The 25,567-nt window shown below is 48.3% G+C and overlaps 1 long non-coding RNA gene across 2 annotated transcripts in view; it reads right to left on the bottom strand.

Moving 5' to 3' along the window:
* Positions 1-25,567, bottom strand: part of LOC140385987 (uncharacterized) — a 72,470-nt gene that overhangs the window by 2,507 nt on the left and 44,396 nt on the right. For both annotated transcript variants that reach the window (XR_011933506.1, XR_011933507.1), the window contains exon 4: positions 18,517-18,623. This is a non-coding gene — a long non-coding RNA (uncharacterized lncRNA). The remainder of the gene's footprint in view (positions 1-18,516; positions 18,624-25,567) is intronic.

The raw sequence follows: 25,567 nt of genomic DNA, 5'->3' as shown, positions 1-25,567 counted from the left end.
ATCCAGATGACCTTTTTCAAGTAAGTTGTTGATACCTCATAAAATTATCCTTCCTTTTCACTGACCACATGTCCACTGGCTTGCAGGATCACCATCTGATGAGGCCAGACCATCCGGAGTCATGCATCTCAAGCAACCCAAGAGACCACCTCGGAGGAGAGCTCCGAGGATTACACCAACAATGCATCACTGCTATCATCCACACCTTCTACCAGCACAGATACATACACCTCGGTGGGTGATATTAGTGGACAAGGACTATCAGGTAATCACAGCACAGTTGCTGATGCACATCAGGTGGAGGGAGGGACATCTAAGGGAAACAGTAGTTGGAGATCTGCTGGATTCAGGACTCAGCTGGGTCCCAGCCAATGCCAAGCCTCTGGACAATGTTATCCCAGAGCTGATGCAGATTATAGGACACAGCCATGAAATTCAGGAGGGGATGTCAGTGATATTCCAGCGATTGCAAAGCCGATTGGTGGAGTCCCAAAGCTTTCAGGTGCAGGAGATGGTGCCAGCAATGAGTGACACCCAGGCCAACACTATCAGGGTGGTGACTGCAGCGGAAAACCTGGAGCACAATGTTCACACCTTGAGTGGTGGTGCCTAAGGCATGGCTCAGTCTGTGAGAACCATGGCTGAGGGCCTCAATATCATACCCAGATGCAGGTGGACATTACCAAGGTACTTCAGAGCATGGCTGAGTCACTGAAGGTCATCACTGAGGACCGCGACACCATGGTGTAGACAATAGGGAGCCTCCTAAACTAGAAGGACCAGATGAATCAGAGGCTTTTGGAGCTCACTCCAGCTGCCCCTCCATCCCATGCAGTCACTCAGGGCCCTCCAGGCACCCCCAGGGAGGAGGAAGTGCTGGAGCCCAACCTGAAGCCTTCCACCAAGGATACCACAGCAGTCTCCGGTTCTTCTGAATCCCCCCTCTGAACACCGGAGCATCTCAAGGCACGGGCAGAACTGGGCAGCATGCCAATGCACATGTCACTAGTAAGATGGCTGAGGCACTCTGACTCCAGGCCCTCCAGATGACATCCACCAAGGGCATCAAAGGTCGCAGGGAATAAAAAGCAGCAGACTGCTTCTACCTCTGATGTGCATCCTGGGGATACACCTAAACGTAACATTGGACCATGGAAGATCAAGAAGAGTGAGGAGAACTGAGTGGGCACTGGTGAGGTCACGTCCATAGCTAGGGGGAGTGGAAATTTGTGGCATTAAAAAGTTCACTATTAGAACATTTAACACCTGATAAATGTAAAGCCTCTGTCACAGCAGTCTGGCCCAATCAACTACCTGTTCCCCCCGATCCCCGGCACAGTGGTGAAGATCAAAAGCCCCCGGTGCAGACTTCATAATGAAGGTGGGTATAAGCACGCTGTTGGCAAACATACAGGAGTCAGACTTTATCAGATACTGAGGAATCAGAGCTATCCTCACAGCGAGTGGCTATTACTCTCCTGGGAAGCTAGGGAGGAGATTGCTGAGCCTTTGGCTTTGATCTTTAAGTCATCTTTGTCTACAGGAATAGTGCCAGAAGACTGGACGATAGCAAATGTTGTCCCCTTGTTCAAGAAGGGGAGTAGAGACAACCCCGGTAACTATAGACCAGTGAGCCTTACTTCTATTGTGGGCAAAATCTTGGAAAGGTTTATAAGAGATAGGATGTATAATCATCTGGAAAGGAATAATTTGATTAGAGATAGTCAACACGGTTTTGTGAAGGGTAGGTCGTGCCTCACAAACCTTATTGAGTTCTTTGAGAAGGTGACCAAACAGGTGGATGAGGGTAAAGCAGTTGATGTGGTGTATATGGATTTCAGTAAAATGTTTGGTAAGGTTCCCCACTGTAGGCTGCTGCAGAAAATACGGAGGCATGGGATTCAGGGTGATTCAGCAGTTTGGATCAGAAATTGGCTAGCTGGAAGAAGACAAAGGATGGTGGTTGATGGGAAATGTTCAGACTGGAGTCCAGTTACTAGTGGTGTATCACAAGGATCTGTTTTGGGGCCACTGCTGTTTGTCATTTTTATAAATGACCCGGAGGAGGGCGTAGAAGGATGGGTGAGTAAATTTGCAGATGACACTAAAGTCAGTGGAGTTGTGGACAGTGCGGAAGGATGTTACAAGTTACAGAGGGACATAGATAAGCTGCTGCGCTGGGCTGAGATGCGGCAAATGGAGCTTAATGCAGAAAAGTGTGAGGTGATTCATTTTGGAAGGAATAACAGGAAGACAGAGTACTGGGCTAATGGTAAGATTCTTGGCAGTGTGGATGAGCAGAGAGAGCTCAGTGTCCATGTACATAGATCCCTGAAAGTTGCCACCCAGGTTGAGAGGGTTGTTAAGAAGGCGTACGGTGTGTTAGCTTTTATTGGTAGAGGGATTGAGTTTCGGAGCCATGAGGTCAGGTTGCAGCTGTACAAAACTCTGGTGCGGCCGCATTTGGAGTATTGCGTGCAATTCTGGTCGCCGCATTATAGGAAGGATGTGGAAGCATTGGAAAGGGTGCAGAGGAGATTTACCAGAATGTTGCCTGGTATGGAGGGAAGATCTTATGAGGAAAGGCTGAGGGACTTGAGGCTGTTTTCATTAGAGAGAAGAAGGTTAAGAGGTGACTTAATTGAGGCATACAAGATGATCAGAGGATTGGATAGGGTGGACAGTGAGAGCCTTTTTCCTCGGATGGTGATGTCTAGCACGAGGTGACATAGCTTTAAATTGAGGGGAGATACATTTAGGACAGATGTCAGAGGTAAGTTCTTTACTCAGAGAGTAGTAAGGGCGTGGAATACCCTGCCTGCAACAGTAGTGGACACGCCAACACTAAGGACATTCAAATGGTCATTGGATAGACATATGGGCGATAAGGGAATAGTGTAGATGGGCTTTAGAGTGGTTTCACAGGTCGGCGCAACATTGAGGGCCGAAGGGCCTGTACTGCGCTGTAATGTAATGTTCTATGTTCTATGTATAGGGAACCCGCAGACAATGCAACACAGGCTCATCACCCTGGTGTGATCTTACACAAATCTGTGGAGGGAGAACAGGTGGTTAGGGAGGGGCGGAATGATTATGGGTGTGGTTTGGGGGATGGGAGGGTGAAGGGAGGATGTTAAACTGACGGACACAGGGTCTCCCTGGGATGTTGGACCTTGCCGCCACCTGTCCTCCATCCTCCTGCTCCTCCTTGGGCTCATCCTCCAGCCCCTCCTGCTCCTCCCCTGCCTCCTCAGTTGTGGCCGCATGTCCCTCTGCCTCCTCCTCCTCCTCTTCCTCCAGTATGTCAATCCAGTGCTGGAAGAAAATCACAAATCCCAATCACGCCAAAAAGAATCACGTTTTCTGATTCTCTTCGGATTTTGAACACGGACCACGTTTCTCACTGGTGGCTAACACGGGTTGAAAAATCGCACACAGTTGATGCACTGTGTGTAATATTCCGAAATTCCCTCAATCCTGGAAAGGTGCCAGTGGATTGGAAAACTACTCAAAAAAGGAGGGAGCCAGGAAGGAGGAAACTGTAGGCCAGTTGGACTAACACCTTTCATTGGGAAATGTTGGAATCCGTTATTAAGGAAGTAACGGCAGGGGACATTTAGAAAATCATACTACACTCAAACAGCGCCAACAGGCTTTTATGAGGAAATCATGACAAATTTATACGGGTTATTTGAGTGTGCAACAGGCAGTGTGGATAAAGGGGAATGAACAGCTGCATTGTATTTGGATTTGCAAGAGGCATTTGATAAGTTTCCACATAAAAGGTTACCACCCTAGATAAGAGTTTGTGGTGTTGGAGCTAATATATTAGCATGGATAGAGGAACAGCAAACTGATAAGAAACAGTGAATTAATGTAAATTGGTCTTTTTGGGTTGGGAAACTGCAACTGATGGGGTGCCATGATGCCATGGCACGCACCCAATTAGCAAACTTCAATAGATTGGGGAAATACGCAGCATCTGGAGTTGCAGGGTTCCATGACAACATGGCCAATTTAATAACTGCTCATATTTTTTCAATATTTGGAAAAGCCAGCAGCTCATCCTCAGATTTTAAATTTTTTTTAAAGCATCTAATTTTTTTTTTGTATCCCAGTTAAGGGGCAATTTAGTGCGGCCAATCCACCTACTGTGCACATCTTTGGATTGTGGCGATGAGACTTATGCAGACACGGGGAGAATGTGCAAACTCCACATGGACAATGACCCAGGGCCAGGATCGAACCCAGGTCCTTGGCGCCGTGAGACAGCAGTGCTAACCACTGCGCCACCGCTCTACCCCCTCGGGTTTTTAAAAATCTCTTTGAATTAACATATCAATGTGGAATGGATGAAGCGTCCATTATTTAATAGCAATGGTCTTACTGTGATCTTCTCATTCTGTTTGCACACTATCTGAGAAACAACAGTGAACTGTTGCATCTGTAATCAAGAAAGAGAGAAAGGGGTGTGAAGGCAGATCTTACAGTTTTGGGTTAATCAAAGGTTCATTTCCTCATATATTGCATGCATTGTTCTCACATAAATTTTCTTTCATCACCATATGACTTAAACCATCTTTGCAAAGACATTAGCCATTGTGATTGATCTCTCATTATCTCCATACTCTGTCTCACCTTCGTAAAGCAAATAGCTCCATTGAAGCTTAGATCATTTTGACTGTTCATTAGATCATTTGTCATGACTGAACACTTGGTTGCTAAGAATATTCGTGGAAAGCACATAAATTCTTTGCACTTTAAATAGGGTGTTAAAGACACTTTCTCTACCAGCTGAAGGATTGTACATGTGCTGGGAGACAGAGTTGAAAAATTGCTTCAAAGTTTAAAACCAGTCCGTTTTTGTAAATTGAATGGATATACTGATGTGCAAGTGACTCCAAAGAAATATTGCGTGATTTAAACATTGGGATTCAATTATAGTGCGCCAAATGTCTCTTTCTTGGTTTCAAAATTTCTCAGGCCCAGTAATCATGGAATAGAATCAGAGAACGCCTACAGTGCAGAAGAAGGCCATTTGGACCATCGAGTATGGCCCAACCCTCTGAAAGAGCACCCTACCTTGACCCACTCCCGCCTCCCTATCCCCATAACCCCACCTACCCTTTGGGCACTAAGGGACAATTTAGCATGGCCAATCCACCTAACCCACACATCTTTGGACTGTGGGAGGAAACTGGAGGACCCAGAGAAACGGAGACATGGGGAGAACATGCAAACTCCACGCAGTCACCCAAGGCTGGAGTCGAATCTAGGTCCCTGGCACTGTGAGGTAGCTGTGCTAACCACTGTGCCAGCATGATGTCCGTTTTATATAACACTTATATAATCTAGATGCATAGATGGAATCTGGGATAGGGCCTTGTATTGCCATTTTCCTTACTCTTATGCCAACTGCTTAAACATTCCCCAGCGGCAGGGTGGCCCCATGATACATCTCCAAAAATGTTGTAATTGTGATGTGGCAGTGCTTCCAGGAGGGCAGCACAGATTAAGATGGCATATGCTACGCTGGTGTCTATGTTCATCTTAAAGGGGGGCCAGCAATTAACATTCAAGTGATGGCAGTGGGAAGAAAAAGCCCATTTGTAAAGGACAGTAGTTAGAAAATGGCCATGGTTTTCTTGTTTGCATTCCATGGGACTATTGTCATTTGAGTTACAAAAAAAATCTTGAGATGAAATGGAGACAAAACAAAGTGGTTTCTTGAATATATGAGTCAAGAGACGGCAGAGGCAATATGCCCACACAAATATATGTTTCTATCCAAGTTTTAAATTATTTATCTAGATCATCGAACTCCTGTGCTCAAACAGTAGAATTGCATATTCATTGGGTTTCCATATATGGCTGGGTGGATACTCTTGGAAATACTCATCCCAAAAATTGTTTCAATAGAGTGAAACTCAGTCAACAATCTGATGATGTTGATGAGCCAGAATCTTCCCCCATTGAAGTACCTTCAGATGTTAATGGATTATTCACGGCCTCAGATGTGGCATTGGTGCAAGATGTAAGACGGCACAGTCAAAAGTGAGAAGAGGTTTGCGGCAATCATTTCCCGGGCTGTAATTTTTCACTGTGAGAAACGTGTTTAGGAAAAGAGGTGGAAACCTACAAGGTTAATCGGTTGAGGAATTGATCATCAGCACACATGGGAATTTATTCCTCTGAGTGATCAACATGACAGGTGAAGTTTTAAAGTCACAGAACAGCATTTGAAAGCATTGATTTAACTTGAAGGGAGCAAGGTACTGATGTTTGTAAATCATCAGTCGTACTATAAACTGTCAAAAGAATATTGAGGTGTACTGAGCCTTGACCTTGTCCTCCACCAAGACGGGATCAAGTCAGCCTTTAAGAGTTCAGATTATGAGAGAGGAGGTGCAGGTTCACCAATTGGGTGACATGGTAGCACAGTGGTTAGCACCGTCGCTTCACAGCGCCAGGGACCCGAGTTCGATTCCTGGGTTGGGTCGCTGCCTGTGCGGAGTCTGCCCGTTCTCCCCGTGTCTGCGTGGGTTTCCTCCAGGCACCCCAGTTTCCTCCCACAAGTCCCGAAAGATGTGCTTGTTAGGTGGACTGGATATTCTGAATTCTCCCTCTGTGTACCTGAACAGGCGCCGGAATGTGGTGACTAGGGGCTTTTCACAGTAACTTCACTGCAGTGTTAATGTAAGCCTACTTGTGACACTAATAAAAATTCTTATTATTATATAATAACAGAAGTCAATACAACAGGATTGGCTTCCAACACGTTCAGTTTAGTAACATAACAGTGAACTAAGCAAAGCTAAGTTGAAAATCAAAAGTATTCTACAGCAAAGAAATACTATGGTACAACAGCAAATATATGAAGACCTAATAATGACACTTCATTTAAGGAAACTCACTAATCCTATTTTACATACTGTTAGAAAATTGAGATACAAGCACAAAGGCATCTCAGAATGATGTGCGCATGATATACAGGAATTGGTTAGTGAAACAAACCCACCATAATTTAGAGAAATTGGAGGAAGGGCACAAACCTGATTGAATCTGCAATAAACATTTAACACGAGTGACAGATTCTGAACTTTCACCCACTGAGTATATAAAAATTGAGAAGATTGAACAGCTCCAGAAATGTATGACCAATGTGATAACCTTGGTAATGACATGATGTTGGGTATTGTGTTGAAATTCCCTGTTATAACTCCAACCCATTGGCGATATCCCCTGAATGGGGCAGAAAACATTGAACATGTACTGGAGAGGATGCAAATAGCGACAGCGTACCAACAGAGTGCTCCTTATGTGACCTATGATGCCCCGAAACGGAGTGGATAGGTGGGTTTTCACAGCCCTGATGAGGTGTCAGCAAGTGAAAGAAACAGTAATTTAGATTAGAGCAGCATGAAAGATCAACATGCATTTCTCAGGGAACAGATCATGTTGTATCATAGTTCATATCCCAAAGACATGGGTTTGGTCATTTTGTGTCAAGAGGGAATGAAATGTATAATGTAATCCCAAGTGTACAATCTTGTATCTGATCATCATGTGGTATCAATAGGACACAGGACAGTGCATACCTTTCCATAAGATCGTAAGACATAGGAGCAGAATTAGGCCACTCGGCCCATTGAGTCTGCTCTGCCATTCAATCATGGCTGATATTTTCTCATCCCCATTCTCCTGCCTTCTCCCCATAACCCCTGATCCCCTTATTAATTCAAGAACCTACCTATCTCTGCCTTGAAGACACTCAGTGATTTGGCCTCCAGAGGCTTCTGCGGGAATGTGTTCCGCAGATTCACCACCCTCTGGCTGAAGAAATTCCTCCTCATCTCAGTTTTAAAGGATCGTCCCGTCAGTCTGAGGCTGTGCCCTTGGGTTCAAGTTTTTCCTACAAGCGGAAACATCCTCTCCACATCCACTCTATCCAGGCCTCGCAGTATCCTGTAAGTTTCAATAAGATCCCCACTCATCCTTCTAAACTCCAACGGGTACAGACCCAGAGACCTCAACCAATCCTCATACGACAAGCTCATCATTCCAGGGATCATTCTTGTGATCATCCTCCCTTAGATACGGGGCCCAAAACTGCTCACAATACTCCAAGTGGCGTCTGACCAGAGCTTTATACCACCTCAGAAGTACTTCCCTGTTCTTGTATTCTAACGCTCTCGACATGAATGCTAACATTGCATTTGCCTTCAAACTGCCAACTGAACCTTCACGTTATCTTAAGAGGATCTTGAACAAGGACTCCCAAGTCCCTTTGTGCTTCTGATTTCCAAAGCATTTCCCCATTGAGAAAATAGTCTATGCCTTACACCTGGGAAGAGAAACTCAGATAGATGTTTCAGGCCCCTTACTTGTGGAAAGATTTGTCAGTAAGTTAGGCTAGGATGTAGATCTACTTGAACATGAATTATAAAGGGGAAGGTGCAGGTTCACCTGCCTATACTACTTTCTGCGACAGCAAGGCATTACAATGAACATCTGGCATCATCGGGGTGGCCAGGAGGTGTGTATCTCATCGGTAACCAATGTTTTGGTGCAGAGCGTCGAGGCGGGAGTGGTGCGGCTGGCAAGTGCACCGCTGTTGGCAGTGGCTGTATGACTACGTCGAGTGTGCCAGAGTTCATGTTGGAGTGGGTGTCTGAGTGCTCCAAGGATGCGTCGGGCATCTCAGCCTCCTTCACATCGATGGGCGGAGGTGACGACGATCGGGGTTGGGATCTGGGCGGTGATCTAGGCGGTGATCTAGGTGGTGATGGAGACCGTGGCTGGTCCTGGACCACTGCATTTGAGCCAGCTCCAAAGGTTCCTGTGTACGGCAGCAGATGTGGTCCAAGTGGTAGCTAGCTTCATGTCCCTATGCCTGGCCCAAAAGGAGACTAGACCAGTTGCCCTAAGCACCATGCTCGGGGTCCATCTGGTGGCGAAATTCCAAACATCGACAGGTGTCCACAGGCTTGACTTTGCGCAGCTGCATGCACCAACAGCATCCATCTCTGAGTGGTCCTGTCAATGGCAGATCTGTGCATGGATGTCCGCGATGATGAGGCTAAGGCATGTCCTGAGCCAACGTCCTATCAGCAACCCAACCGGTGCCAATCCCATGGTGGCATGGGGGGTGGTCTGGGAAATAAAAAGGAAACGGGCCAGCCATGCTACCCAGGATATGGTGGTCAGCTTTGTCATTGCCTACTTGAAGATTTGGACTGTCCGTTCTGCCAACTCGTTCAAAACCGGGTGATACACAGCAATCTGCACATGTCGGATGCAGTTTAAAGCTACGAACGGCTCAAACTCCCTGCTGGTGAAGGCCGCACCGTTACCAGACACCAACACTTTGGGGATGCCATGAGTACTGAACGTATGTCTCAGCAGGTCCATGGTCAGCTTCATGGTTACAGGCTGCACCTTGTGGACTTCGAGCCATATCGCATGGGCATCCATATGAATGTCGCCCCCTGGAATGGGCCGGCGAAGTCAATGTGGACGCAGGACTAAGATTTTCCAGGCCACTTCCAAGGGTGCATCGGAGCAGCAACTGAGGCCTTCTGGTTCTCCTGGCAAGGCCGCAGCGATGGGCGATCTTCTTGATGTTGGAGTCTGTGCTGGACCACCAAACGTAGTTGCGGGCGAGCATCTTCATCTTGGGTACTTCCGGGTGTCTACTGTGGAGGTCCTGCTGCAATGGTGCGTGACCGTATTCCGGGTGAACCACCCGAGACTCCCATAACACACCACCATCCTCCACGCTAAGCTCCGGGAGCTTTGTCATATAAGCCCGTAGGTTGCTGGGCAAAGCTCTCTGTTGGGCCCCGTACTGGACCATGTGCCGGGCCTGGGATAACTATGGGTCCGTCTGGGTCTTTTCTTTAATACAAGCAGCTGTGACCAGCAAAGAGTCCATGAAGTGGAGGGCCGCTATCACTTCCACGGCTGAGGCGGGTGCCGGCAGCCTCGTGGAAAGGGGCAGGTGATTCAATGCATTGGCATGTGGGATCCATGTGCCCGGGCGGTGTTCTAGTTTATACTCATAAGCCGCCAGGAGTAACGTCCACCTGTGCTTCTTGGCGGTCATAATCGGGGGAATCACCCGATCCTCTTTAAACAGCCCGAGCAGGGGCTTGTGGTCCGCATTGACCATGAACACGTGGTCTCAGGCGTATTGGTGGAACTTCCGCAATCTGAACACAACAGCCAGGCCCTCCTTCTCGACCTGGTTATAGTGATTCTCGACGTCGGCAATTGTGCAAGAAGCGAAAGCGGTCGGCCGCTCTGACCTGTTGGGCATCCAGTGTACGAGAATGGCCCTCATGCTGTAAGGGGAAGCATCCCACGTGGGGAGAAGGTTTTTTGGGGGTCAAAGTGTATGAATAGTTTCCCGGAGCACAGCCGCTGCTTGGCCTCTTGGAACGCCGTCTAGTGCAGGGGCGGGGCGCCCATTCACACAGGTGCCCTTTCTTCAACAATTGCTGGGCTCAATGGGCTAGACAGCTGGCTTGTGATGCAGAACAAGGCCACCAGCGCGGGTTCAATTCCCATACCAGCTGAGAATTCGGAATTCTCCCTCTGTGTACCCGAACAGGCGCCAGAATGTGGTGACTAGGGACATTTCACAATAACTTCATTGCAGTGTTAATTTAAACCTACTTGTGACAATAAGGATTATTTATTGATTTTATTTTTTATTGGAGCCGACGAAGCAGCGTGGCTAAGCCGGTGATGAATTTCCTGGAGTAATTCATGAGCCCTAAAAAGGAGCAGAGCTCGGTCTGACCTTGAGGGATGGGAGCCTGTTGGATGGTCTGCACCTTGTCTTCCACTGGGTGAAGGCCGTGCCTGTTTACCTGATACCCCAAATTGGTGACCACGGGAGCATTTAAAATGCACTTTTCCCCAAGGAGGCAAACGTTCAAACCGTCAGAGGATTTCCCTGAGGTTCTCCAAGTATTCCTTGTCCGAGTCCCCGGTGATGAGGACATCGTTCAAGCATATGGCCACCCTAGGAAGGCCCCGTAGGATGTTTTCTATCACTCGCTGGAAAATCGCACAGGCCAATGAAACTCCGAATGGTAACGGGGTGTATTCGTAAAACCGTCTGTGGGTGTTGACGGTGACAAACCTCCGACAGTCCAGATCTAGGACCAGCTGCAGATACGCAAGACTCGTGCTGAGTTTTCCACACTGAACTTGGCAAACAGACAGGTCCTCAATGCGAGGGACCAGGTAATGACCAAGATCAGAAACGCGGTCGCCATCACCTTGTAGTCCCTGTACTGATCCATCGGGCTTTAACACCGGACCACCGGCGCAGCTCAATCGGCGAAGTGGGTGATGCCCAAGCGCTCCAAGTATTCCAACTGCACACCAACTTTGGGGCATAGTGCATATGCTACTGGGCGGACGCGGAAATAACGGAGTTGTGAATTTTGATCCACAATGATTTTTGCCATTGTGCCTTTAATGGTGCCAAGGCCTTCAGCGAAAACTCCTGGGATTTAGCCAGCATTCCTTCCAGGCCGTGGGAGTACATACGGCAAACACATTGCCAATCAAATTTTAAATAGCGCAGCTCGTCACGGCCTAGTAAGCTGGATCCTCCACCACGGACTACCACCAAGGGCAAGCATGCCGACTGGTCCCCGTAAGTCACGGTCACGTGGGTGGAGTCTTCAATGGCTAAAGGCTGCCCCACATAGGTAGCCAAACCAGATCATGGTGAACATCCGGCAGCTGATGACCAAGACCGCCGCTCTGCTGTCAAATTCCATGTCAATGGGGTGCCCATTTACCTTCAGTGCAATTCGGATTGGTGTGATCCTGTGGGCTGTAATGCAATGCCACTGCTGTTATGCATCTTCCTGATCCTCAACATAATATGCTTGATCTCTGGGGGGTGGTAATACATAAGAACATAAGAACTAGGAGCAGGAGTAGGCCATCTGGCCCTTCGAGCCTGCACCACCATTCAATGAGATCATGGCTGATCCTTTGTGGACTCAGCTCCACTTTCCCGCCCGCACACCACAACCCTTTTTTCCTTTATTCTCCAAACAACTATCTATCTTTATCTTGAAAACATTTAATTAAGAAGCCTCAACTGCTTCACTGGGCAGGGAATTCCATAGATTCACAACCCTTTGGGTGAAAAAGTTCCTCCTAAGCTCAGTCATAAATCTACTTCCCCTTATTTTGAGGCTATGCCCCCTATTTCTGCTTTCACCAGCCAGTGGAAACAACCTGCCCGCATCTATCCTATCTATTCCCTTCATAATTTTATATGTTTACCTGGGAAGTTGGCAGGGAATGTCACCTTCAAAGGCTCGCCTGTTGTCCCAGCCCTGGTCACGATGCCTGACCTGCTGCCTGAAGATGCCATCTTCGTTCCCGGCTCAGGGGAATCACCCTGTTCGCTCCCAGGTGTGTCATGACGACGGCCTCAGTTCCCACAGCAGGTCCCGCCTTGTGGAGGCTCGAGTCTGTCTCTCGGGCCCGGCCACGGCTGGTTGCCGGTCGCTCCGACGACCGAGATTCAGGACCGCTCTGCAGCTCTTAGACCCTACTCTCCCAGGAAATGGTAATATCCATTGCCCGCTGGAGGGTGAAGTGACCCTCTGTCAGAAGTTTCTTCTGGGTCTGCGTCTGTTTTCACCAAAATAAGTCCCGGCAAGCTTGAACCATAAAATCCAGGCTGACAAGGCATTGCAGCATTGAATGCATTCTGCACGGTTGGATAGGAGGTCCTTTGTATGAAATGTTACGTGAGTCTCTTTGGCCCTGTTAAAGATCTCAGCGATGGTGAGCAAGGTGTTCTATTGATGTCTTGGTCAACAATTCCCTCTGAAGAAGTTGCAACATTCAGTATAACAAGTCATTTGTCCTGGGGCTGTTTGTCTGATCTTGCTGTCAGTAAAGTTGGATGCTGAATTTTCCCACATTATAATTATTAGACTTCAAAATGTTTTCTGAGGAATGTAGGAGTAAACGTGCAACTTTTGTACTTTTTTAACTGTGTTAGAACGTGACAAAACACTGTGTTAATTCGCTTCAGAACTTCATGAAAAGTTTGACTAAATTACATGATGGAAGTGTTGCTAAGACCTATGGAAGTGTTAGTTGCACAAAGACGTAAGTGTAAACTCCACCATTAGAACATCTTTCCCAACAAAGATATGCACTTACGAGACTGAAGTATTTTCTCAGTTGAAGTAAGTGAAGCTTTCTTTACTGGGTGACTCAATTTGTAAATGCACAAAATTGTTGCTGCTCAGCTCTCCATTTTCACACTGACATTGCCATCCAAAGAAAACCTTAAAAATCAGGCCACAAATAACTGAAGTAAAACGTGTTTCTCAATTTGTATAATTGTTTATGAGTGAATATACCACATTGTCAGTCCAGTCTTTAATTTTACTGAAATGTTTAAAGATTCTCTGTCTCGGCCAGCACGGTGGCGCAGTGGGTAGTACTTCAGCTTCACAGTGCCGAGGTCCCAGGTTCGATCCCGGCTCTGGGTCTCTGTCTGTGTGTAGTTTGCATATTCTTCCCGTGTTTGCGTGGGTTTCGCCCCCACAACCCAAAGATGTGCAGGGTAGGTGGATTACCACGCTAAATTGCCCCTCAATTGGAAAAATGAATTGGGTACTCTAACTTTATTAAAAAGAGAAAAAAAATAGATTCTCTGTCTAATTCCGAGGTTTTGTTTTTGCTTTCTTTGCTAATTTGACCTTTATTCTCACAATAACTTCTTGGCCTCTTGACAAAGATCAAGAACGAGACTTATGTCATGTGAGAGTACCTTTAAGACATGGATGTTTAAGCAATGTACCTTTAAGAAAACAGTGATGTCAGAGAGTGGGTGGAGCTGGGCTTTAGATCAGCTATTTTGCAGTTTAGTTTTGCAGTTTGAAAAGAGCTTGGGAGTGTCTGTGTTTGCAGTGAGCTGGATCTCTGCCATGAAGTACTATCTCTGGATCATTTGGGTGATTTAAACTCATAATAGTAAAGCCTTTAACCTGATGTGTTTCTGTTTAAAGGTGTTAAGTCTCTCTTGGATGCTGAAAGGAATAACTGAAGGATTATTTAGAGTTGTAAAATTTTCGGGGTTATCTTTGAAGTAAGGGGTGTTAAGAAATTCAATGTTTATTTAAGATGTTAAGTTGAGTTCATGGAATAAACATTGTTTTGTGTTTAAAAACCCACGTGTCCATAATTGTAATCCCACACCTAGGGAAAAAGCCGTGTGCTAGGAAAAGCAACAAATACATTAAAGGGGGAGGTTGGTTGAACTCCATGATACATTTTGGGGTTCTGAAAACGCCTCGCCCATAACACTTAGCAGAAATGAAACAGAGTTCTGTGTTGGGTGCGTTAAGTTGGGTGTTTCCTGGCGCTTGCACTGCCGAGAATGACCCCGCCATTAAACGGGACTATGCCTCATTTATGGACCTCGCAGGGCGTTCCCCGCTGATCCCACACTCGACCCTATTTCCTGCACTAACGAGCACCGCTCTGCTTGCCTGAGCAGGAAGAGACTGGGCGTCATTTTAAACCTCGCTCCGATCTCTGAATCCCCCACTCCAGACTCCCCCAACACCCCAAACTACCAATGAGGGGTCCTCGAGCCACCCGCACCCCATCTCATAAGGGCAGGACTCCTCCAGACCTGATTCTCGGCACGGGCAAATGCCACCCAGGCACCTTGGCACTACCAGCTGCACCGCAATGCCCCTGCCAGCCTGGCAATGCCACCTTAACAGTTAAGTTTATGTTGCTGCATGATAATATGCTTTTTAAAAATATTTATGTGTGTGTTTAACATTTTTTGTGGCATTCGCTATATTTACAATGTAATAATTGATCACAGGTTATGTCCTTTAAAGGTGAAGGTTATTCAACTAACCAGCACTATGTAAGGTTTCAAATTCTGGTGGGAGGCTCTGATAGGGGGCTCTGGTTGGGGTCTTTGGTGGGGGGCTCTGATGGGGCAGTCTGATGGGGGCATCTAGTTGGGGGGGTCAGGTGTAGGTGGGCAGGATTTGCATTGTGGGGGTGAGGGGGCTGTCTGATGGACTTTGTTTACCCCCATGACCCACCGTGCCAGGGCCATGCTTGCAAATATTTGTACCAATCCATGGCTGCATGATTCCGGAATCATGGAGGCCTGGAAATGTCAGTGTCCAGCCCATTAATCGAATGCAAATGAGTCATTTTGACCTATTTCCATCTTCCCGCTGGCACGTGGCATGGACATTAATGCCACCGCCTGCGATGGGCTGGAGCATCGGAAACAGATCGCTGATTCTATCTGCCGCATCGGGAACTGTCCAATGTAAAAAGAATCCTGTCCAATGTAAAATGTGTTATTTATGACATCACTCACTCGGCATGCTGAAGTTAGATTCTTAAATGTCAGTATCTATACCAAGAGGAAATTCAAAACTATAGATGATAAACTACCTTTCATTCCCTGCAGTCCTTTCTGTTACTGTGGACTGCACTATTTCTGGGCAGAACCACTTTCTTCTCACGGATGTCGGTCTAAAAATTGCTCTTTTTTGCTGCACTACAATTGGAAGCAAATGTGCAGAATACGGAAATGAAGATTCCTTGTGTGGTTTTGGGAGAACTCCATTATTTTATTGAGGAAAACAAGTTCATAAAGGTCACCAAATGCATCACAGTAGTCAGCATCCCAAGGAATCAGAGCAAACCTATTTTGCTAAATTTCCTTTTTTGCAGCGATACAGGACTGGATTTTCATCGTTGAGGGTGTTGAAAAAAATTCCCAATCTGCGTTCCCGCTTCGAGGAAAAGGTGGCTCCGCAGGTGGTGCAATTTTCATGGCGGTGTTGGGTGTGGGCTGGACTTGGGCCCACTGACGTCGGAAACAGTTGGGAGCCAGAAGCGGGCCTGAATGCGGAGGTGGGAATTTCACGACTCAGGCCCGACATAAAGGGCTGCCCTACGTTCCAGTCACTGGGTGAGAAAGGATGGTGAAAGATTTGCAAAGCTGCGTGGGAGGAGACTTGTGAGTAAAAGTTGTAAATCTTGGCCAATTGGTTATTATTCCATCAGGAGCCTTCCACAAGGAACGTTTATGTTGTGAAGTCTGCCCATGGTGGAGAGTCCATGAAACATTCACTGTTGTCAAAGATCCACTACACCTGGCCATGTAAATGGTTGCATTTTGTTAGCTTCAGTTGGTCATGACACTGTACAGTAAGTAAAATGAGCATTATATCTCAGGGGTTATTCTCACAACCACTCATGTAAGTTTCTAATGTCCTGCCATATACCTTTTCACCAATCAGATTTCCAACTGTGGGCAGCCAAACGTACATCATCTCTTGTCTTTACAGCAGCACAATGTCAGTGCAGATTACATGTGATTCCAACGAAGCAGTTTAGCAGGGTCCTCTCAGCTCCAGACACACCATGACATTTTAGGGTGCCCACACCCAAACACAGTCCACCCAGCCTACTCCCGCACTCACCTCCCCACAACATAAATCTGTGCATTACATGCAAATAAGGTTCCAGCATGTGCTTAACACAGGTTTTGAATAGCACTGCAGAAAGAGAAAACATTTATTTACTCATCTGTTTTCATTGTTGTCATGCAGAATGTCCCAGACAGCTGTGTGAGTGTCTTGCATGGAGGCACGCACCCAGATCCTGGGAGTCCGGGTGCACAAGGTTGAAGGTCAGAAAGATACCCTTGGTGAATTCTCCGTTGGCTGCCGCAGAAATCGCGAAACCCGAAATCTCGACAGCGACGTCAATGCGTTCTGGAACGCACGTACAGGAAACACCGTTTGCATGTCATTAGCGGATCGGACCTGAGATTCTATGAGGCCTCCGAGATGCTCCACCTCCGATGGGCTGAGTTGTGATGTGTATATACGGCTGCAGCTTGTCAGCCTCCCGAGTGTCCATCACGGACCCAGCGAATCCCGCACCGTTTTCATTGGAATCGATTGTGTTCCACGTAGAGCCGGTGCTATCCCTCCACAGTTGCTGAATCGATCCAGGTTTGGCGGCAGTTATGCTGTCGTAAAATTCCATGAATTCTGCGTCGGCATCAACACTGAGTCTCAGAAACGGAGAATTCCACCTTCTGTATCCAGCAGGAAGAATCAACCCTCCGGCCATAACAAAGAGAGTTTGGCAGGAAATCTCAGAGTGATAAGCGAGCACAGTAAAAGGTACAGTGCCTCAAGTGCTTCCATGACCTGCTGTGCGCAGCCTAGGGGAGTTGTTTAACAGGAGCACAAAGTTCTTTCTGGCTGGGTGCCATGTGAGGGACACATCAGGTGGGACATAATTGGTGCGTGCTTCCCCTTCAACAAGGATGAATGAATGGACACGACACTCTTGTCTGTTGAAGCACTAATAGGGTGGCATCTGAATACACACTGTGATACACCACCAAGGAGCAGGCAAAGTAGTGGCCCAGTCTGGGATGAAGGGGTGTGGAGGGTGTGGGATGGGAGTGGGGGGTGCAAATGAGGAAGGGTGAACCTGAGGGTGCTATATCCAGTGGAGGAGGGAGAAATGCAGGTTGCGCGTGCCTTCCGAGGCTAGTGTATGAGACAGAGTATTGCCCCTCGGATGCACAATAGGCAGTGTTGTAGGCTCTGTCAAGCATGGTCTCATTGGTGAGATCGATGGTTGTTCAGCACGAAGGAGGTGGACTGAGTATAATGGGAATTTGGAGCATGATTGAGCATGAAGGAAGCGTTTGAGGCCAGGGGTTCTGTTCATATGGTGAGAATGATGAGTAGCCAAATTTACAATAACAGTGACCAAGGCTAACACTAGTTGTTTCCTATTGTGTGTGTCATGTGAGAGTACTTTTAAGACATGGATGTTTAAGCAATGTACCTTTAAGAAAACAGTGATGTCAGAGAGTGGGTGGGACTGAGGTCAGGTCAGCCATTTTGCAGTTTGGTTTTGCAATTTAAAAAGTGCCTGGCTGGTTTTGCTGGGAGCAGTTTAAAAGTGCCTGGCTGTTTTGCTGTGAGCAGTTTAAAAGTAGAAAGCCAGTTTGAGACAGCAGCTTCAGAAGTTCTGGTTTGCTGTGAGTGCTTGAAGGGAGAAAGCCAGGTTTGTGAAAGCAGCGTGGGTGTGTCTGTGGATTTCCAGAGAGCTGAAGGAAGAAAGCAAGGTGCTGGAGCTGAAGTCACCCAAGCAAATGTATCTCTGCCATTCTACAGAATATATATATATCCTTTAACCTTATGTGATACTGTTTAAAGGTGTTAAGTCTCTTGGAAGTTTGAGGGAACATTTTAAGGAGTTATTTACTGTTGCAATATTTTCTGTGTCCATAATTGTAATCCCACACCTAGGGAAAAAGCCGTGTGCTAGGAAAAGCAACAAATCCATTAAAGGGAGAGGTTGGTTGAACTCCATGATACAGTTTGGGGTTCTGAAAACGCCTCGCCCATAACATGTATTACACGGATCCCATGGTCACATACCCACCTCCAGAGTTGTGTCATTCCATGGACATTAGGAGGATGGGAAAGCGGTATCTGAGGAAGCATCGACCGATCTCACCAGGCCACACTACACCAACACCGATATTAACACTGCAGACAGAAGTAGCACACGTTTAGAGTTGGTTACATGTGGTAAAGGACATTGAACCAGAGTGTAGGAGGAGGTGTCACAGTCAGAATCATTTGTGCAGAATCTCTCTGAGGGAAGGGGTGATGATATTCTAGCTGGTATAGAGATTGGGCCTCAGGAGTCACCACCAGCTCGAAGTTCCCCTTCAAGCCATTCACCATCCTGACTTTGAAAGATATCGCTGTTCATTCACTGTCATCAGAAACCTGGAACTCCTTCCCTAACAGCACTGTGGGTGTACTAACACCACAGGGACTGCAGCGGTTAAAGAAGGCAGCTCAGCACCACCTTCTCCAGGGCAATTAGGGATGGGCAGTAAACGCTGGCCTAGCCAGAGAAACCTAGACACCATGAATTAAATTTTGAAAAAGTCACCTTATGGGGCACAGTATTTGGATCATCAGCAGGAGATGTATGGATATCTGGCAGAATTTCACAAGGCAATGCAAGTTCACTCATAGTGAGTGGAGGGTCCTCCACTGTGGTGAATTCCACCTTGTCTCGGGGGTTCAAGTGCATGAGTTCCAATCATGAGACAATGGCAAATCTTATGGAGAGCCACATGCTCACCCTCATGTTGATTGGTCTTTCAGACCATGCGACCCTCACTGGTCTTAAATTGACAATCACCACAGCATCTCAATGTCAATCCCTCAAGAATACAGGTTTCTAATAGTACAGAATTCAGCCATATTGATATCAGACAATCACAAGGACATTTGCTGACTTTCTCTCTTATTGGGGATTGGGCATTTCCTGGTAGATGTGAAGCGCCGATATTGGCAGAAATATTTATGCCATATTGACTTGACAACAATTTGCTGTTGAAAGTCTCGCTATATCTTCAATGCCGCTTTGGAGAACTGTCTCTGTATTAGGTCCTCACTGGTAACTGTGGCATCATGTACTGACCTGGCCCTAGGCACCTGGGCACATCTCTCACTGTTTCCCCCATTGCCACCCTCCTCCTCGACTACATCATCATGTGAGGCAAAGGGTTTTTCCTTCTCCTTCTCCACCTCTATTTCAATGAGCTTTCTCCATCACTAGGCTCTGGATCCTACATGTGTACACTTCTTCCCTGCAATATATTTTGTGGCATGCAGCAGGCCACCATTATCTTTGATACCCTTGCACATGAGTATGCAGGGCTCCTCCTGAGAGGTCAAGACATTGGAAGTGCATTTTTAAAAAGCCAACAGCCCGCTCAGTAGGTGCCTGGTCTGATGGTGACTGTGCTCCAACACTGTTGTAGCTCTATCTCTAGTTGGTGCAATGGGGTAAGAAGCCACCTCCTCAATGGGCAGTTTTTGTCTCCTTGGAGCCAGCAATAGACCTGTGGCCGACACTCAAAAGGTTGCATAGATGTTGACTCTTTCAATATCTAAGAGTCATGGCAGCTTCCACGGAATTGTGTACACAAATGGAGGAATACCTTCCCGTTAAAGTAAATTACTGCGAATGCTGGAATCTGAAACAAAAACTGAAAATATTGGACAATCTCAGCAGGTCTGACAGCATCTGTGGAGAGAGAAGGGAACTAACATTTCGAGTCTAGATGATTCTTTGTCTTATTGTGGTTGCACACAAACTGCACGCCAATGGAATCAAATGACTTTCTATTCACAGATTTGTGATGGTGCTTTGATGATTATATGTGTACAATATATCACACCTTGTATTGGTGGAAATCCAACTCATGACTCAAGCCCTATTGATCCTCAGATCTGTGACTTCACAGCGGTTAGGATATTAACATGTTCCCCAACCCTGGTCACAGATGTTCTGCACCCTGTGGCAGCTACTTATGAAATGCTGCAGTGGTCTGTATCAGAGCGCTTGAAGGAACCGGCTGCGAAAGGTTGAGGGCAACAGCAACATTGACTGCAATTGGCAGGGGGTGGCCACCAGATTTTCGAAACGCAAGATTTGCCTCCAATGTGGCAAAGGTGTCTTTTGATATTCGGAGCCTTGGCCGACACGGACTTTCAGTTATGGCAAGGAAGCTGAATCTGTTCCAGTCCCCTCGCTCAGGGTAATATCTCAGCCTCCTCCTTTCTGTTGCTCACTCTGGGGACTTTGCCATCTCATGCCCGGGTACCCGGCGCGAACAGTATGCAGCTAGCCCCCATCTCTTCTCTACGCACTGCACGTGGGAAGGTGCTGTGGTCATTTCTTTAAACTCCTTCTACCCTGGGCAACACACTCCTCGCCCAGTGAGACTGGCAGTCAGTAATGTCACCATCTTGGCTGACGATGCAAGGAATGATGAAGAGGAACCCACACAAATATCTCCTTCCCCTTTCCCAGCCACCCCACCCAAATGTCCCCTGAGGGCAAACAGCAGTCTCAATCTCAGAAGCAAGTGCAACTTTTAAGCGGTTAGCTTACACAGCTCGAAATAAGGCTTACTCACCTTTACCTCGGCCTTCGGACTCACCGTGTCTCCAGAACCAAATTGCAGACCGCACACTGCGGATTGAGGAGTTTGGGAGTTCAATGGCACCGGCTGATTGATAACAGCTGCGTGGTGCTCCACGCCCTGCCCCCTTTCAAAATCAGAAAGCCTGAGAATTAAGGTGGGACTGCCCTATCCGGGCCTCACCCACTGTTATAACCTGCCTACTGACGATTGGCTGGGGACTAATGACTATCCCACAATCCTATGGGAGTATGAACTTCCCCAATGAGGGGGGCGGAGAAACTCCTACTATAAATAAGCTGGTCAGTCCAGGAACCAGGAGGAAGGAGAAGGTAGCAAGGGAAGTTACTGCTACTGCTATGTATATATTGTTATAGTAAATAAACTTTATTATTTTGTATCCTTAAAACTCGTGCTGGATTCTTCGGGGCCCTTACAAAACTGGCGACGAAGGTAAAAGTGAATAGCTGTCTACACTGCTGAAGCCACCTCCCTGGATTTTTGTTGGATACAGGTTGGAAGTTGTTTTCTATTATACCATGCCTCTGTACGGACGTTTGGATGTTTTTGATGCTGCGCTGGAAAGCTGGAACCAGTACACGCAACGGATGCGTTACTATTTCCGGGCAAACAATATCACTGAAAACGAGCGCCAGGTGGTCATATTGCTCACCGCCTGCGGGCCGCATGCATTTGGGGTGATTAGGAGCCTTACGTACCCAGCTGCGCCGGACACCAAAACGTTTGACGAACTTGTGAATATAGTGGGGCAACACTTTAACCCAACCCCGTCCACGATAGTCCAGCGTTACCGGTTTAATACCACTGAGAGGACCCCTGGAGAATCCCTTGCCGATTTTTTTATCCAGGCTACGCGGGATTGCGGAGTACTGTGACTATGGTGAGACCTTGTCAGAAATGTTACGCGACCGTTTGGTTTGCGGTATTAACAATGCGGCCACCCAGAGAAAGTTGTTAGCGGAGCCAACATTGACTTTTCAACAGGCAATACAAATAGTCTTGTCCCGAGAGAGCGCAGAGCGAGGAGTACAGGAGCTACAGGGAATGGAAGTGCATGCCTTGGGGCGCAACCCTTTCCGCCCAAAAACGTCCCCCCGCACTCCTGCGGTACCTTGGGCGAGGCAACGACCAGACCGACGCCAGTGGCCATCGGGCATTCCTCCCCGAAGGGAGCCTTCTCCAGAGCCAATGGATGAGGAGCCATGTCCGTGTCAGACTTGTAGGCGCCGACCCTGTCGCGGACGGCGGTCCTGGGGACGCCAGAGGCGCCGTCGTTCCGACCGGAACTGGGACCAGCCCAGGGGCCGTAACTGGGACCAGCCCAGAGGCCGTACCTTCCATGTGGATGAACCTGCGGCGACCACTCCTGAGGACGTGGAGACGGAGGACGACTGCCTGCAGCTGCATTGTGTGGCAGCTCCCCGTGTGGCCCCCATTAAGGTGACAGTACGGGTCAATGGCCACCCGCTGGAGATGGAGTTGGATACTGGCGTAGCGGTCTCCGTGATCGCTCAGAGGACATTCGACCGCATCAAGCATGGTACACAGACCCTTACACTAACTGACTCACAGGCCAGGTTGGCCACCTACACGGGGGAACCACTGGACATTGCAGGAACTACAATGACCCCTGTTGTCTATGGACGCCAGGAGGGGCGTTTCCCACTTATCGTAGTGCGTGGCCATGGGCCCAGCCTGTTGGGTTGGGACTGGTTGCGCCATTTGCGGTTGCAATGGCAGCACATCCTCCAAACAGTTTCTGGAGGGTTGACTGAGGTGCTAGGACGATACCCAGAGGTATTCCAGCCTGGTCTGGGGAAAATAAAAGGGGCCGTAGCCCGTATCCAAGTTGAACCAGGAGCCACACCGCGCTATTTCCGGGCGCGCCCAGTGTCTTACGCTTTGCTCGAGAAGGTAGAAGGGGAGCTCACTCGTTTGGAGAGTTTGGGTATTATCAGGCCCGTCCGTTTTGCTGACTGGGCAGCACCAATTGTGCCAGTAATGAAGCCAGATGCCACAGTTCGCTTGTGTGGCGACTATAAACTTACAGTGAATACAGTTTCCCGACTCGACCGATACCCAATGCCTCGCATAGAGGATCTCGACGCGAAACTTGCAGGCGGACTCTCATTCACAAAATTAGATATGAGTCACGCCTACCTGCAGTTGGAGCTGGACCCTGCCTCCCGACCATATGTAACAATTAACACACACCGGGGCCTGTATGAATATACACGGTTGCCCTTTGGAGTATCCTCTGCCTGCGCAATTTTTCAACGTGTTATGGAGGGCATTTTGAGAGGTTTACCACGTGTGGCTGTCTACCTAGATGACGTGTTGATTACAGGGACGTCGGAGCAAGAGCATTTGGAAAATCTGGAGGCTGTCCTTAAACGCCTTTCGGAGGCTGGAGTCCGTTTACGTCACACAAAGTGCGTATTTCAGGCAAAAGAAGTAGTCTACCTAGGTTATCGGGTGGACCGCGAGGGTCTGCACCCCGTCGCAGAGAAGGTGCGTGCAATTCAACATGCCCCCACCCCGACTGACACTTCGCATCTTCGTTCTTTTCTCGGTCTCGTAAACTATTACGGGAAGTTCCTCCCCAATCTGGCAACTACGCTGGCCCCCTTACACCTGCTGCTAAAGAAAAATCACACCTGGGTTTGGGGTCAGCCGCAAGAAACCGCTTTCCGGCGGGTAAAGCAACAATTGTCGTCATCTGGGTTACTAACCCACTATGATCCGGGAAAGCCTTTGCTCGTCACATGTGATGCATCCCCGTATGGTATTGGGGCTGTCCTGTCCCACAAGATGGAGAACGGGGCCGAGCGACCGATAGCTTTCGCCTCCCGCACATTGACTGCAGCGGAGAAGAAGTACGCGCAGATCGAGAAGGAGGGCCTGGCAGTGGTTTTCGCGGTGAAACGCTTCCACCAGTATGTGTACGGCCGCCATTTCACTATCGTGACTGATCATAAGCCCCTGCTGGGACTCTTCAGAGAGGATAAGCCGATACCGCCCATTGCTTCTGCACGGATCCAGCGCTGGGCTTTGTTGCTTGCTGCATATGAGTATTCTCTGGAGCACAAACCAGGTACGCAGATAGCAAATGCCGACGCACTGAGCCGATTGCCTTTATCGACCGGCCCCATGTCGACCCCCACGACCGGTGAGGTGGTCGCAACCCTAAATTTTATGGACACCTTGCCTGTCACGGCATCACAGATCCGTGAGTGGACCCAGACGGAGCCAGTCCTGTCAAAGGTTCGGCACATAGTCCTGTATGGTGGGCAGCATAGACAGCTCCCAGGCGAGTTACGGGCATTTTCCTCCAAGCTGTCAGAGTTCAGCGTGGAAGACGGCATCCTCTTGTGGGGGACGCGTGTGGTTGTCCTGGAAAAAGGCCAGGAGCTGATATTATCAGACTTGCACAATGGGCATCCGGGCGTGACCAAGATGAAAATGTTGGCCCGGAGTTATGTCTGGTGGCCAGGCCTCGACACTGACATTGAGAAGGTGGCCCAAAACTGCTCCATTTGCCAGGAGCATCAGAAGCTTCCGCCGGCCGCGCCCCTACATCACTGGGAATGGCCAGGGCGGCCTTGGGCACGCTTACATGCAGATTTTGCAGGCCCTTTTCAGGGATCCATGTTCCTTCTACTAATTGACGCCCAGTCCAAATGGCTGGAGGTGCATAAGATGCAGGGGACAACGTCCTGCGCAACAATTGAAAAAATGCGTTTATCATTTAGCACGCATGGCCTCCCCGAGGTGCTGGTCACGGATAATGGCACTCCATTCACGAGTGAGGAGTTTGCTAGGTTTACAAAGATGAACGGAATCCGCCATATCCGCACTGCCCCTTACCACCCGGCTTCAAATGGGTTGGCAGAGCGTGCAGTGCAAACATTCAAAAGAGGCCTAAAGAAGCAGTCTTCCGGATCAATGGACACGAGACTGGCTCGGTTTTTGTTTACGTACAGGACCACCCCCCATACAGTGACTGGGGTAGCTCCCGCAGAACTCCTAATGGGCCGGAGACTTCGCACCCGCCTTAGTATGGTCTTCCCGGACATTGGCGCAAAAGTACGTCGCACACAAGAACGGCAGGGACCGGGATTGTCTCAGCATCGTCCGATTCGGCAGTTTGCGCCCGGTGACCCAGTATTCGTGCGGAATTTTGCTGGTGGTGCCCAATGGGTTCCTGGGGTAATCTTTCGCCAAACGGGCCCTATATCGTACCAAGTGCAAGCCCAGGGTCGTCTCCAGCGAAAACATGTAGACCACGTCCGGTCCAGAAGATCATCCCCGCAAAAGATTCCCCGCCCCGGAGCTCAGTTCAACAGCGGCAAAGACCAGAAACAAGGGAAGGTAGTCCTCCAAATCTTCCACTGGTGCCTCACTCAAAGCCTGCGCAGGTCATGACGGGACCGAATGGGGACAGAGACGCTGACATGACGG

The sequence above is a fragment of the Scyliorhinus torazame genome, chromosome 11 (genome assembly GCF_047496885.1).
Source record: "Scyliorhinus torazame isolate Kashiwa2021f chromosome 11, sScyTor2.1, whole genome shotgun sequence".
In the NCBI taxonomy this organism is placed as follows: domain Eukaryota; kingdom Metazoa; phylum Chordata; class Chondrichthyes; order Carcharhiniformes; family Scyliorhinidae; genus Scyliorhinus; species Scyliorhinus torazame.
This window is presented reverse-complemented; position numbering and strand designations above follow the sequence as displayed.